This window comes from Ambystoma mexicanum, chromosome 13 (assembly GCF_040938575.1).
Source record: "Ambystoma mexicanum isolate Mex_15411 chromosome 13, UKY_AmexF1_1, whole genome shotgun sequence".
Lineage (NCBI taxonomy): Eukaryota > Metazoa > Chordata > Amphibia > Caudata > Ambystomatidae > Ambystoma > Ambystoma mexicanum.
Genome location: NC_090938.1, coordinates 605,253,140 through 605,269,383, shown reverse-complemented (window position 1 = coordinate 605,269,383; position 16,244 = coordinate 605,253,140). Strand labels below are relative to the sequence as shown.

The 16,244-nt window shown below is 43.8% G+C and overlaps 1 protein-coding gene and 1 long non-coding RNA gene across 9 annotated transcripts in view; one reads left to right on the top strand and one right to left on the bottom strand.

The window, feature by feature from the left end:
• LOC138521540 (signal transducer and activator of transcription 5B) overlaps nt 1–16,244 on the bottom strand; it is a 1,967,228-nt gene that overhangs the window by 1,463,417 nt on the left and 487,567 nt on the right. The gene's annotated exons all lie outside the window — the stretch shown is intronic.
• The window catches only part of LOC138521542 (uncharacterized), a 133,673-nt gene that overhangs the window by 10,546 nt on the left and 106,883 nt on the right, over nt 1–16,244 (top strand). For both annotated transcript variants that reach the window (XR_011283071.1, XR_011283070.1), the window contains exon 3: nt 134–311. This is a non-coding gene — a long non-coding RNA (uncharacterized lncRNA). The remainder of the gene's footprint in view (nt 1–133; nt 312–16,244) is intronic.

The window sequence follows — 16,244 nt, the reverse complement described above, 5'->3', positions numbered from 1 at the left end:
TTCACTCACAAATCAGGACACATCAGCCAGGAACATCCATAGCAAGCCCACTATAAATTGATGGTTTTGGGTACAGACCTGGTTCACAAATACTGGGAGTATACTAAATTTACTTTTTTATTTCTTCTTTTAGGCAGTAACTCAAATCATGGCACTCTCTGCTTTTCTTTGATTCCGACAATTCTCTGTGTATTTGGAAGGATGGAGAATTTGAGCCTATAATTGGAAATTGCTGATAGAGGGTCTTGATGAAAGTGGAAGAGAAATACGTGAAGAAAAGGATTTCGAGGCAGTCGTGCTTTTGTAGTCAGGTAAGCAATGTTTTTTTTTCTCATCTATTTGATGTTTGGGGCGGGGGTACATCTGATGTCCCTACACACTGGCATTCCCTTTTTTCACACATACAGATGAATGCTGCACAATGACCACCACTCTTTCACAGCATCCCTTTCCTCTAGAGTAACTCTCTAAAGTATAGATGGCCTACTGATTTCGCTAATGTTATTGGCAAGGCGCTATGGGTTGAAAGCCCTCACAGACTGTAGTCGAGGTCAGAGTATGTGAGCAGCTAGACTGAGTTGTAGGTCACTGCGTGGGGGGGGGAGGTTAGCGCCAAGGAGAGCAAGAATGAGCAAAAAATCCAAGGGGATGGATAGGATCGCTCTTAAGGCGAGTCACTTACCCCAGTATACAGCTCAAGCAAAAGGTTTGTTGTATTGCAGTCACATTATGAAGTTTCAACTTGCCTACTTCATACCCGCAGCCAAGAAACCGTATTAAGAGACAAAGCATTTTACGAAATATTGAAAACCTATTGTGATGCAGAGGGACTAATTGATGCTTTAAAAAGAAAATTAGAGGAGTAAAAGTAGCTACTGGTGGAATCTGGAGTGAGCCTCAAGAAGAAGATGCAGTGAAAGAGAATTATATTGTAAAAGCTGATGGGTGAAACGGACTATTCCAAAACATATTAATGGCTGTTCACAAAAGCTGGAAAACCTAAGTCTTTTGGCAGGGATGGCTAGTGTTCTTAATTCCTTCCTCAGAAACTGCCTCTTACTTCACCTGGACAACTGAAAGACTAAATCGGCAGATGTCTCTGTGTAATGTTGCAGTTCCAAAAGATGTAGTTGCGCAAGAACTACAAAATATTGGACTATAAAGTAACAGTCAATTGTCTGCTACAAATGTTTTGTCTGACAGATCTAATTTGACAAGCTCAACTCTATCACCATGTCTTCTCAAAAGTGGGTCCTTGTTGCAGTATGACGGTCATACCTCTTTGGACAGTGAAGTGACACCTACACATTTCCACACACCTGTGCAATCATTCAGATTACGGTCTCACAATGGCATTGGAACCTCCCCACAACAGAGTTTGGTTGCTACGTCAGTCCTTGCTGCTAATCGACAATGTAATTGTAGCTCACACGCTGCTCTGTGAAACTGAAGATGCAAGTGCTCTTGTGTGTAGAACTATATAGTTGATCTGGTGAATTTGTAGATTGGTGCCAAACTTGTAAATGGTACATGATTGTGTGCTATTGATTTCTGTTGGGGTGGGGGAAAGGGGGTCAGCTAGTGTTTTCTTGGGTGTTGTGAATGGTTGAACTAATTGCTAGCTCCTCATAGTAATATTGGGTGAAGTGATCAGCAGTCTGTCATGCAGGTAGACCTTTAATGGATTCGGTTTAGGAAATGAAAGTGTGGTATTTTAGTGCAGTGATTTGTAATTGTGGGAGTTTATTGGGTGTGATTCTATGTTAGCTAGAGGTGAGAACTGAAATGAGGGAGGTTACAGGTTGGTTCGTGACATTGTGGGCTGGATTTTTTAGTTTTGTATACTAAATCAGCTAACCTTAGTTAATTGCATTTGAGTGCTCTAGCAAAGATGGAAAGTAATGGCTGCAAATTCCCTTGAGGTTTTCCAGTACACTATCCATAAGTCTAACTAGACTCACCCTATAGTAATACCACCCGTCTTACACACAAGGAATCAAAATCCTTTTCCTAAATTGTTTGGAAGCAACTTGAAATAACTCCTCCTGAAGTGGTCTGCAATAATTTCAAACCGATCCTGAAATTGTCATGGGGGTCACACTGCAGTAATCCCCACCCACCCCGAAGTTGTCATCCTGGAGTAATTCAAGATCATCACTGAAAGTAATTAACATCCTGGAGTAGTTTCTGTGATAACTCTAAAATATTTCAGCCTATAGACATACTTCGGGATGGTTTCGGATGATCTCTCTAAATTAGCCATGGATGACTCCAAAATGATTCCAGGAAGATGTTCCTCTTTGAATTGGGCTATCACCAGAAGCCCACTGCCATTAAAACTGGCATTTCCAAATCGCCCTTTAAAGGCAGCCAAATGTGTGAATTTTGATTAATAATTAATCAGATGTCACTATATAAGTGTGCCTCCAACTCAAAGCATCAACGTGGATATAATTGTTTTAGTGCTGAAAAACGCAATGCAAGGGTGCGTCTGCTTGCATAAAGGCTGCCAAGCACTGCATTGTTGCGAGTGAAAAGCTTATCTCGCCTGGTGGACGTGGGCAAGTGTCTTCAACCCACCTACACGCAGCTACCAGTGGGAAGCGCCTGCATAAAAGGAAACAGCACTCCAACCAGCAGCTATGGATGACAACACACTTAGGAAGTTGCAAGGGGGTGGGGGGGATAGGGGAATCTCTCACTCAGGCTTGCAATAGACTAGGAACACGTAGTAGCCAAGTGGATCGATGTCATGCGATGCAACACCTTGTTTTTAGATTAATAGCTAGCTTCAGCATGGTCTTAAAACTCCTGGGTACTAAGTGCTGTTGGCTAGAGAGTGAGTACTGGATTAAGCCTTAAGGTGTCACGTGGCAGAGTGGGGGGGGGGAGGGCGGAGGCATTTGTGCGACTCTCTAAAAAAGAAAAGAATAAGGTACATGCGGTGACAAAAACACAACAAACTCACGGAGAGCGAATCAAAGATTTGCTCGTAGTAAATGCTGGCCCTTCGTTCACAGCTTAAAACTCACACAAATTCCTTCTTTTGTTTTTACCGACAGAGCTCCTTGTGCAAAGTCACTGGGCTCTGGCATGCACGACGAGCGCAAACAGTTTGACCTTTGAACGATTGCCCTTACTCCCACCAAGAGCGAGCGCGCCAAAAATCTTTAGGCTCCTTTTCACATCTATTTTTACTCACCGCTCCAGATTTAGACGCGCTGAAATGGATAGGTGCAAACAAGAAATCCGATTGGCTGCAGGAGATTTCAAGTTTGCTCTGATATGGAACCCCAAGCTGCTGTCTACATATTGCCCCTTGTAAGTTAATAGGGGGATGTCTCACGACTAAAAATATGTTCACGCGGGCAACTCTTGGCTGCGGAAAGGGACTTTCTGCAGCTCTAAGCCAAAGATTCTTTATTGGTGTAGGGTTTCAAATGTTTATGTAGCACTATTCCATGCTAAAGTACTCCAACTGGGATACAACCTTTTTCGGGTCAGCTTGCAGGTCCATCGGGGGAAAATCCATCTGCATATATGAAAAATAAAAATACATTGATCTGAACTGATGAAGGTTAATTTAAAGTTTAAAATGCAAAAGTGCAGTGGATAATGCCAAATAAGTGTTTTGGTGCACAATCTGTTTCAGTTGGTGCAGTTTTGTATCCCTGGAGCACGTAGTTGATCACACAAATAATATATTGTAAAAATGGCAAGAAGTAATTCAGTGCAACATAGGTAAAGGACTACTGATGGGGGAGGCAGCTGCGCGTGCAATGATTAGAAGGCAGACTGCTCATCACTAATCTTAATGACAGTCAGGGACGTCATTTGGGGGTCGCCAGATGTCACTTCAGGGTGGGTCAAAAGACGTCACTTCTTGGGATGCCAACAGAGGTCAAGGGTTGTGTGATGTCACTTTTTGCTACCCCTAGCATTTTGGTGAAATGACGTCCCTGTTGAGTGTCTCCCCTCTTCACACCTTACTTCTATCCGTCTTCAGACTACCTTATTGCCCTTTCCAACCTATGACAGACTACAGACATCAGATCACAGTATCTTCTACCTTTGATTAAATGTTTGTCCCCAACCTCTTCTGAGCTCATAACTCTCCAACCATGCATGCACAGTTCTGATTTTTGCACAAGCTATTGTTTGTTGCAGCTGGGCTGGAGGAAGGAAATTATGACTCTAACAAGGAAGACCTGGACTCGGAGTAATGAAGATGACCAGTAAGTAGTTGGGCTATTACCTCCTCATCTGTTTTCCTCGTCACAGTCCTTACTTCGGTAAGGGTGTACAAAGCTGTATCCAAAGGAAAAATAAAACGAAGAACCTACATGTACAAGCACCCAGCTGGTTAAAAGATCACTCCAAAGTAAGTAAATCTGCATAGCTCAAGGTGAGGATTAGCCATGAGAAAAACTCAACAGACTGAATCTGCCATTAGTCGGGTATAGTGTAGGATGAAGGTACCAGATAATTAGCAGTCCTACCCAGTCCCACAACGAGGGACCCCACCACAGGGTTTGACATTGCTGGGAGCTATTCAGCTCCTGGTTATTGCCTCGGAGAGCCTGGTTGGTTTAACAGCAAGAGCTACCTTTGGCTCCAAAGGGCAACTGGTGCCATTCAAACATACCTATGTGACATTAACTCTGTTTTTGGGAAAGTGAATCAAAGTTAATTCGGAAACTAAAAGACATTTGAAGCAGTATGGGTGCACGAAAAAAGGAATAGTTAACCTCTCATATGGATGTTACATTGGTGTCGCGATATATAACAGCTCCTACTTACTTGGGGACATTGGATATCCAAGAGTTGCTTTTAGCTCCTGCTAATCAAATCCTTATTTCGATCCCTGCCCCCTCCATTAAGACTACAATGCTCTTAATCCCCGAGGTTCATGTATCTGACAATGACCCTATTTTAGCAGATAGATTGAATTATGAGACCAAAATATCTTTCCTGGGATAGCAGGATTATCAGCAATCAGACCGAACCTTGGCCAGGAGCAAAATTAAGGTTATCTGATGTAAGGATCAATGGAGAGCTAAGACAATATGGAACCAAGGGGCAAGATGCATAGCAGAAACCCCGGATCCACTTACCGGGACCAACTTGCACTGTTTGAGTTCAGGCTTTAACCTGACCATTCTATTCCATTCCATTCCATTTGCCTATAGTACCGAATCAGCCTACCATCCTGATACTAACCAGACGCTACACTGCATAGCTTCTGAGATCAAATTAGATCAGGCATGTTCTCTGTTGTATGGCTATACCCTGACTTCAAGAATAATCCCCAGGGCTATGGGGCAACCTTTAGAGCATATGTTAAAGTCTTCAATGGTCTTGGAGATTTATTCAGACCTACCATTACCCTGTCCCCTAGGGACTCATACGAATAGTCCGCATCCCTGGGTGTCCTACCCCATAACCTCCAAGACGAAAGTGACCTAGGCATTGAACCAGGAGACCCTGAAAGGAAGTTGCTTGGAGGGGAAGAGCAGGTCCATGAAAGTAATCATCTTACACTTCGGGTCTTGGGGGGGGGATAATGGCTTCAAACCTCCACAAAGGAAAACAAAGTAGAATAAGTTCCATTGGCCATAAAGAGACATTGGACACACTTCCCAAAGCCCTGTTGACAGCAGATGTGTTTTGGTCCAGTAAGTAAAGTAGGCCCACATAGTTATTCTCAGTGTGACCTAGGACACAAGCCTAGAATCCTGTTATTGGGATTCCAATTCACTACTGACCTAACAAAAAGGTTTCCAAAGGCCAAGAGCTGTATGCCCTGGATTTTAACTGGCACAAGTGAACAAAATATGTCTGAGAGTCAGCCTGAAGGAAAGAGTAAAGTGCTGACTCAGCCAGCGCATTTGCACAAACACCTACCCTCTGCATATATCTGCTGACGGGGGGCTGGGGGGGTTAGGATTACTCAGCACAGCAAAGCGATCCTGTCAAATTCTAATTCTTTTGACTAGCCCAAGAATGGACTTCCAAAAGAAGGTTTTGAGAACTCTTTTCAGCCAAAGCTTGTAACATTTATGTTAAACACCTAGAGTAGTCTGGAGGCTAAAACGGGTTAAGATTAGGTGTTGTACATTCCTCTTTGCTACATTGTTGGGATATTTATTTGTAGGTTGGGGTGCCATGGGAGGGCCCAGGCTTCTTAACATAAGGATTTCAACTTTATAAATGAAATCATTAAGGCATGGAAACAACAAGAGTGACCACACGTTTGTTGCCCCATTCTTGACCAGGTTTAATTAGCGAGGGCATATTCTTTCAATAACAACCCTTGCTACCATTAGGTGTTTGGTCCAATCTTTCATTATTAAAACTGAAAATAAGAATCTATAGGTTACCAATGAAAACTCAAAATGACCCAAACTTAATGCTAAGTGCTCAACTCACCATTCTCCTTAAACACAGCCTTTGCAAATGCTGTCAAAGTGTTATCACTTTCTGTAGTGTCTATATATTTGGCTTATGTCTACACTACCAATTTCTCAACAACTTGCGCTTTGCACAAGTGACTGCTCTCAATATGCACACAGTCTCCTATGCATCTCCACCTTCTCCATGCATATGGAACAACCCAGCAATACAAGAATACTCTCTAGACACCCCTCAATACCTGCAATCTTAACTACTAATTTCCCCCACTTCTTTACAATAATTCTGCACTCCGGGACAGTCCCAGAACATGTGTACCAACCCTCCCCTGCCGGCACTACAATTCCAACACAAGTCCTTCGTCAAGATCCTCTTCTTATATACATTTTAACAGCCTCCAAAATAGTCTAGCAATGCTTCATTGTATCTATTGAATGCACATGTCCATGAGTCGCCACCAAATATTTGCAAACAGTTTGACCACTCATCTCCCCCAATTGTCCTACCGAATTCTTCCCACTTTTCCTCCAAGCTCACATTGCCAGGGCCAACTAAGCTATAACTTCTACCCAGCAACCACTTAACATTTCCAGTTGTCTGCATTAGTAGCCCTTTTTCTCAACAAGAAGTCGCAGACTGGGTTCTAGCAAGCAGTCATGCACCTTCCCACTGGGGTCCTGAAAATCGGAAATCATGTTAATTTCCTCCAAGGTCTTCACTCTCCCATTCAAAAGCAGGCGCTACACAATGTTCCCTCCTTCCTAGACCACCAGCAATCTACAAAAACATTAGAAAAGGTCTACTTCCTTTACCAGTAAGACATACATTAAAGACCTTTGACGGCCTTACACATTCACTTCCTGGATCAACCGCATACATAAATAGAGAGGGAGAGGGCGACAGTAAAGCGATAGGTTCCATTCAACTTCTCATAGGAAATGTAAAATCTCACATACCTAAACAAAATTGTAATCTATGACCAATATTAAGCAAACCTTCCATATAAAGTTATAGCGTGTCAGGTTAACTATGCCTCATTTCAAAACGTACAGGGATGTGAAAAACATATTTTAATTTGTATTAAATACTCTGAAATGTCATTTTTCAACTGGTTGCTGCAACAACTTTTACACAAATGCACCAGATCAGAAAATATTCCCCCGAATTTCACACACAGACATCTTGCTCTGCACTAGTGCACACAGCAAAATAGGTGACAACGCAGACTACAAAATTTGGAAAACACCACCTAATTGACATAGGTGAATTTAGTGAAATTAGGGCCATGATGTGCAGTAGATCTGAATTTCAGGTAATGATTTAATGCAAGCAGGCTTGCATAGCGACCTTCCGCCACTATTGGTGGCCTTGCTGCGCACAAAGAATAAAGGGTGGACGACAGATGCAGCACCTGTATTGTTGATGGGTGAGGGTCGGAAGTACCCGGTTCCTGTATTACAATATGCTTTTTATAGTTTTGGCAGAGAAATTTGTGAGTATGTCATCCATAGGGAAGAACCCAAGGTCTGATGGACTACCGCCCTTTGGACCTGGTTAGCCGCTGATGTGGGAGTGTGCGCTAGGGCTAAAGAGGAGAGTTAAGTAGAGGTTTGGATTCATGTTAATGTGCTGTATTGCTCTCCCATCCGAAAGTGCACGGAACAACCATAAATCACCAATGCAATTATAGAGCAAATACTTTGAACCATAAACAGACAGACACAATAACTCGCAGCCACACACTCTTAGAAGATAATCAGCTCTTTACGGCTATTTATTCAAAGCTTACAAGTACATAGAAATAACTCACAAAAATAATATGGTCATAGATCACAGAAGAAAGAGAGAAGTCAAAAGATGATACATCACCGTGAGCGTAACAGAATTCCTCATCTCGTCCAGAAGCGGCTGGAAGACACCGGGAACAGCCAGGCCGAGAGCACCACAGCTCACAGGAAGGCCGGACGTAAGCGTCCTTCTCCGGCTGAAGTCTCACCCGACCACCTCCGGGTTTCCGCATATATACACACTCCACAAAGGGGAGTTAATTCTCGAACATTCTGCAAATTGCTTTTGCGCAGGTGAGGAACAGCCGTCGGTTGCCAGCTGGGTCAATCGAGAGCTCCCCCCAAGAAGGGCAGTGCCTCCCTTCTCTAAAAACACGCTCCACGGAGAACAGTAGCAAGCCATAACAATGTTAGCTTTCCCAGCAGAAATGGCCTTGACCGCATACCAGGTTTGGAAATGCAGGTTTGTCTCAGCACTGTGAATCTAACACTCTGCAAAATGTGTGCAGCATTTCACTGCGGTAAGACGTAAATATCCAACATGGCTCAGAGCGCTCCCAGAATGCATTGCGCACCCGCGCCATTTTGGATCAAGCATTAGTCAAGCATAACAATTCCACCCTTTGGATATTTATCTTCCATATTCCGGTGGCACAGGAACCGGTCTCTGAAACCTACGAAAGGTTAATACTAAATAAGGAATACATTGAATGCAACAACAACAAGCAATTATAATAGACAGTATAATAAATATGCAAGCAAAAATGTAACGTAGTGTACCCCCAATATCAGGTATCCATGAAAATAACCAATCCCACCAATTTCTATTACGATCTTGAGACACTTGAGAAATGAGATCCCTCAAACCTCGAATATGACATTCAATAGATCGTGAGTGGTCACTTAAATTGAAACAACACACACCTTCAAAGGCATTACACCCTAAATTATGTTTTAGCAATAAGTAATCAACAGCAGCTCTGTTCTGTAAAGTTGCTTTTCTAATAACTTGACTATCAAGGAGTAATTCTTCTAAAGCCTGTGAAGTATGATTAAGAATTTTAACTACTAAACACGCTAATTTCATCAAAGATTTGTAACCTCCAGCAGCTAAACCCCAAACACCCACTAATGAAAGGGTTAATGCTAGAACCTCAGCTTCTGATAACAAATGTACATCTGAATCACAGTCAGGAGATAGCCCAACAGATTCAAAAGTTGACCTTTTACCTCGAGTTATCGCTGAGTGTAAAGGAAACATTAGTCCTAATCGAGTTAAAGCACATGGACCTCCAGAAATGTTAGCTGGAATATAAGTATATGTAATGTTGCCACATGACTCAAATGACTAGCAGTTATCACTGTATGATTGCAAGACAGTGTTATTTACACTGGTGCATTTGCGTGACATTCGCGAACATAGCCGCCTCTCAAACATAGTGTGATTGTACTGATCTGTCAACTCTATTTGTCGGCATTTGCCAATTTCTTGTGCTTTGCACGTCATAATGTAACACACATCACCTTGGGTTATATTGTAAGTAATAACACGTGTCAAATTTCTCCATTTTCTGTCAGTCTCTTGGCAGAACCGACAGTATTCGTAAACTGAAAAAGATTGTCTAATGTCTGAGTCTTGAACTAAAGAATCATTATGGGTGACGCCGACGATATGCTTTAAAACCGGAACAGGAGTCGGCACCGCTACTAAACACGTAGCCAATAAAGCTTCAGCATTGAGCACATCAGTAAGACAAAAGTGTGATATGTTCAGTACTTGCTGTGCCAAATATATCCACATATTTTCTTCTTAGGTAATCATAGGAGAGTGTTTCCGTCTTCCTACAAACGACTCTTGCACAGCTGGCATCAAGGTTGTTTTCACTTGCTCCTGATGTGTTTGTCACATTTCATGAATCCATGTCTTCGGTCTGGCGGGCTTTTCGGCACTGGCATAGGGCTGCTTGGGGACAACATTATTCATCACTATCAGTATCCCCTTGATCACTGGCACAGATGTGACATTTTTCTGTGGTAACAGCAGATTGTTTAACTCGCCCAAATGGAGTCCATTTAGTACCACAGTTACACCAACCAGACCCAAGATCTACAAAGCAAACCCAGAAAAGAGATATCAGTGTTGCACATCACTCTCTCAAGTAACATTTGTCTGCGGGTACATATTGCCATTTCTTTCTACCAGGCTCCATAACTAAAACTACTTGATCTTTGCCTGATGCAATGACATCTGCGGGCACTGGTGGGGCACTTGGCTTTTCCACCCACACCTTTGCACCCGGTACCATACTGTCTGAAGAGCCAAAACCGCGATCCCCACGGGTAGTTAACACTGTAGGAGGCTCCCCTTTCTTAATCATGGACAATTTAATGGGAATGACTATCAATCGGGCCACTCAATCACCCTTGTGTATTGATAACAATTGATCCCCACTATTCATTAGGATGACTTTAATCTCGCCTTGGTAATCCGCATCAATTACCCCTCCCAACACTTGAACTCCCTTCAATGCTAGGCCAGATCTAGGGGCAATCCATCCATATGCTCTGGGGGAATCTCTACTCCAATCCCTGTTTCAATTACCACTATTCCTCTTGGATCTAATCTTATTTCTTCATTAGAATGCAAGTCTACCCCTGCTGACTCTGGAGTTGCTCGATAGGGAGCTAAAGAACCTGGAGTAATTTCCCAGTATAATAGGGTTTCTCTTACTGAATTGGGTTGAACCTGTAAAGTAGGAGTCATTAGTCTCAAAGGAGTTTCATGTTCATACACAGGCCTATTGTTTAACACTTGCACCGCATCAAACACACAATCACGCCAGCCTGCCAAACTGCCATCTCCAGATTTGCTCAACTGTTCTTTCAGTAACCCATTCTTCGTTCAATTAGCCCTGCCGCAACTGAATGGTAGGGCACGTGGTAGATCCACTCAATGCTCTTTTCCTGACAAAATTCTTGGATTAATTTGCCTTTGAAATGTGACCCATTGTCACTTTGAATCTGCAAAGGCACTCCATAATGTAATATGATCTGATCTAACAACCTGATGGTGTTCAATTGGGTTGCACATTTGCTCGGCAAACCATCAAATATCCCTGAGTAGGTATCCACAATAGTGCATGCATACTGAAACCCTCTGCCTATTGGCATAGGACCGATATAATCAATCTGCCAAATTTGACCTGGTAATTTTCCTCTTCTCAATGTGCATCGAATAATCTGAGGTATAGGTCTATGTAATTGGTGTTGGCACACGGGACATTGCAAAAGGATTGTTTTCACTACTTCTAACGGAAGACTGATGCCTCGAGCTTGTGCCCACCTGATAGTAGCCTTTTCTCCAAGGTGCCCACATTTCTGATGGGTCCATTTGGCCAAACCCTCCATATCGTCTTCCCGAGCCTCTGCATCCACTGAGGAAATCTTGGTGTGTTCATCTGCAACAGAATTAAACCAACCTTCTAATGAATCTGTGGCACAATGCGCGTCCACATGATAGACCGTGACTTCACTTTGTAACAACATTTCGGCAATATCTTGCCACAGTTCTTTTCCCCACAACTCTTTTGAATGAATCTTCCATCCATTCTTTTGCCAAGTTGGCAACCACACTGCCAATCCATTCGCCACGGACCATGAATCTGTGTACACATAACATTGACCAGGGGTCTCTTGTTTCAAAGCTTGGTAAACTGCGTAAAGTTCTGCAAACTGACTGCTCTTCCCTTTCCCTGTCGTTGCCAACATCTTTTTGGTTTTGGGATTGTACGACACTGCTTTCCAGTACCGCTCAGTTCCCACGTATCGGGCTGAACCATCCGTGAACCAAGCATGCTCTGTTTGCTCCACGGTCAAATCGCTGTAAGGTACTCCCCATTTCACGGGAGGCTCACGTTTTTCAGGCACCTCCTGTGGGATGTAATCTGAGGGCGGTATGTTGGCTACTGGCTCATGTAGTTTTGCTACTCCACCCTTTCCTGATTTGGCTCTGTCTTGAATATACCATTTCCACTTAATTATGCTGGCTTCTTGAGCATGTCCTATACGATGCGTTTCAGGAGAGCTCAGTACCCACTGCATGATTGTTATTTCAGGTCTCATAAAGGCATCATGACCCAACGTCATCTGCTCGGTATCAACAAGAGCCCAATAACATGCCAGTAATTGCTTCTCAAACTGTGCAGATGAGTTACCAGTGTCGGGCAACTTACGACTCTAATGGCACACGTTTTCTGTCTTGTTTCTGCCACACACTCCAGTTAGCATAATTGCCTTGCACAGACACATTTAATTCCACTTCGCCTTCCTTCAAGGGCCATAAATCAAGCACCTGCTGCACCGTACCTTTCGCCATCTCAAAGGCTTTCTACTGCTCTTCCCCCCACTGAAACTCATTTCTTTCGTGTCACCTTGTAGAGGGGGGCCAATATCTGCCCTAAATTTGGAATGTGCTGTCTCCAAAAGCCATACAGTCCTATGAACTGCTGAGCTTGCTTTTTGTTCGTTGGAGTGGTGAATTCAAGTATTTTCTGTCGAGCTTTTGGCACCATTTCTCGATGCCCATGATGCCACTGAATCCCTAGAAATATCACTGTTTCAGCTGGACCTTGAATTTTCCTCGGATTAATCTCCCACCCTTCCTTTTTCAATCCTTCCATAAGGACATCTAGCTGACTTTGCACACTGTGCTCATCCTTGCCCTGGATCAAAATATCATCAATGTAATGAGAGATTTGTATGTCAGGTTTGCACAGTATCTTGTCTAAGTGCTCTGCCACCAGCCAGTGACAGATAGTCGGGCTGTGCATGTACCCCATGGGTAGTCTTGTGAAAGTGTACTGACGTCCACCCCACGAAAATGCAAACTGTTCTTGACACTCATCAGCAATTGGCACAGAGAAAAATGCATTAGCTAAATCGATCACTGCATACCAAGTCCCTTCAAACTTTTGAACATTTTCAATCAAGGCAATAGCATCTGGAACTGCGGGTACTAAGGGAGGAGTGCGTTTATTCAACTGCCTGTAATCCACCGTCATCCTCCATGACCCATCTCCCTTTTTAATAGGCGAGAAGAGATTGTTCCATGAGGTGGTAATAGGGCGTAATACACCCGCCTCCACATACTCTTTAAAGGTGCCTGAAATTTCCTTGTGCCCCCCAGGAATGCGGTATTGTTTCATGGCTACCCGCTTGGTTGCCACTGGCACTTGCACTGGGGGCATCTTCAATTTGCCTACGGTAATGGGTGTACAAATCAATGCACTCACCCCAAACTGGTATGTTTTACCGCCAGGTCCCAAAGTTAGCCCTTCCAAAATGTCAAAGCCAATTATATATTCAGGTATCGGGACAATCAACACTTGGTATTTCTGTCTCTTTAAATGGCCTATTTTCATTTCCACTCGCGTTTGTACTGCGGGGGTCTCCTTTCCCCCTAAACCTGTAATCGTAAACTGTTTGCCTTTAAATCGTGTCGGACTACCATGAATCAAAGAGGCCTCCGCCCCGGTGTCTATCAATGCTCGCACCCCTTGTGTATTTCCTGGCCCCCAAAAAATCTTATCAACATGAGGCCGCCTATCCACTTTTATGCAGGCAGACGCTGCGGGAACTTGGCCGAAGCCCTAGTCAAACTACGAATGAGTGTGACTCGACTCCGCCTCTAGCATCGCACTCACCACCTTTCTCAAATCAGCGTATGTCGGCTGGTACGGGGAAGGTGTCCCCATAGACCCTTCATCTTGTTCTTCCGCAGGGGGAGCAGAAGGTGAGGCATCCCCCTGTGGCGTGGTGACTACTTGTTTTTTAACCTGTTTATAGCGCTCTTTGGCTGCAAGTCCTCGTTTTTTATATAATTCATACATTACTTTGGTTTCAATGCCATCAATTTCCTCGTGTGGCACACCATCTTTTAACAAAGCCAAAAACATGTCTTTTCGGGACACTCTGGAGTCTCGGCTATCTTGCAGCCTGCCTTCAGTTCTTTTCTCACTACGCCCCTCTCTCTCTCGTGGCTAGTTATCGCTCTTATCCCACTCTCCCAAATCTGCAAGTTGCCGAATGGCATCTGCTACCTCCTCCGTAGCCTTGCCCGTCATACCTACGAGCAAAGTCATAATGACACTTTTGTATGTGGGTGCCGCATTTCTAATCACCATGTTTTGAGTTGAAACTGAGAGCGGCACGGCTCCCATGTGATCAGGAGCATCTATGTGAATCGCCTCTTTCATAGCATGCTCTCTGACTTTTTGAATTGTTTCTCTCAACGTATACCACTTCGTTTCTTCACTGGGCCAATCTGTGGTAATTGGGTATTTACGGTTACATGCTTGGGCTACCAGGTGCAACGAACACACCTGCGTATCTTAACCATTTGCGTCAGGGGGCGGTCCTGTTCTTAAGACCTCCTGTACATTGGTGTCAATTGACAGGGGTAAAAAACGCGGTGAATCAGTAGAATCTACCAACAACCCTGCAGCACCCCATCTAGCAATCTCGCCATCCATGTCAATAAAGCTTCCCCTGATTTTTGCCTCAAACCGGTAATAATTACCCCAACCTCTTGTTGTGTGTAATCCTCAAAAGTGGTTAAATCCACCATACCACCACCAGGCTTCTGCGGGTGTGGTCCGGCTCGCCGTCTTCTAACAGGCTTCACCGCCACTGTTTTCTGTTTCGCCTCTGGTTTGGGGTCAGACTCCTCTGCGGAGCTACTTTCTAGACTGGTCGAATCAAAAATATCACCATCCCACTTGTCCGGATCCCAGTCTACGCCAGCGGTAGCGATTACAGTTGCCACCTTTCTTTTGTTGACCCCTCCCCGTCTTTTCCTATACTTATACTGGTCATCTCTGACTGCAGCCCTCTCGGCCCCCGCCTGATATGTGTCGGCCTTATCTTTAAACAGTTTCATTTGAATCTGCTGCATTAATGCAGTCTGCCGTTCTGCAGCTAACTCTCTCTCTAATCGCAAGACCTCATGTTTCATTTCCACCTTCATTTGATGTATTTTCCTATAAGCATGCAAAAGAACCCAACCTTGCCTACCTAATGCCGCACATTCTTTGCCACGTTCTACTGGAACTTGTTGCAAGCATGCAATTACATCAGCCGGATCAGCATCTCCCAATCCTTGATCCCAAGTTTCACTTAAACCGGCACCACATGCCCACGCCTGAGCCAACTTATCATATGGACTCTTAGTCCAACCTGGGATAACAACATCACAACAGTCTCTCACCGCCAGCGGTAACGTTCTTCTTCTTGAACAAACTACTCATTATCGCAAACAAAGCAAAACCTCGTTGAACCTATATATTTTCTTCTCCACACTGCAATAACTCCCACAGGCTCACAAACACTTACAAAAAAGAAAAAAAACTTCACTATTCAAAAACTTCACTTACACGACAACCAAATCCTATCTACGTTTCAACAGACTCTTGAATACTCGGAACAACTCATCACGAGCACCCTGCTTACAGCGCCAAATAAGTATTGCTCTCTCCCGAAAAGTGCACGGAACAACCATAAATTACCAATGCAATTATAGAGCAAATACTTTGAACCATAAACAGACAGACACAATAACTCACAGCCACACACTCTTAGAAGATAATCAGCTCTTTACGGCTATTTATTCAAAGCTTACAAGTACATAGAAATAACTCACAAAAATAATATGGTCATAGATCACAGAAGAAAGAGAGAAGTCAAAAGATAATACATCACCGTGAGCGTAACAGAATTCTTTATCTCGTCCAGAAGCGACCCGGGAACAGCCAGGCCGAGAGCACCACAGCTCACAGGAAGGCCGGACGTAAGCGTCCTTCTCCGCCTGAAGTCTCACCTGACCACCTCCGGGTTTCTGCATATATACAAACTCCACAAAGGAGAGTTAATTCTCGAACATTCTGGAAATTGCACTTGCGCAGTTGAGGAACAGATGTCGGTTGCCAGCTGGGTCAATCGAGAGCTCCCCCCCCAAAAAGCGCAGTGCCTCCCTTCTCTAAAAACACGCTC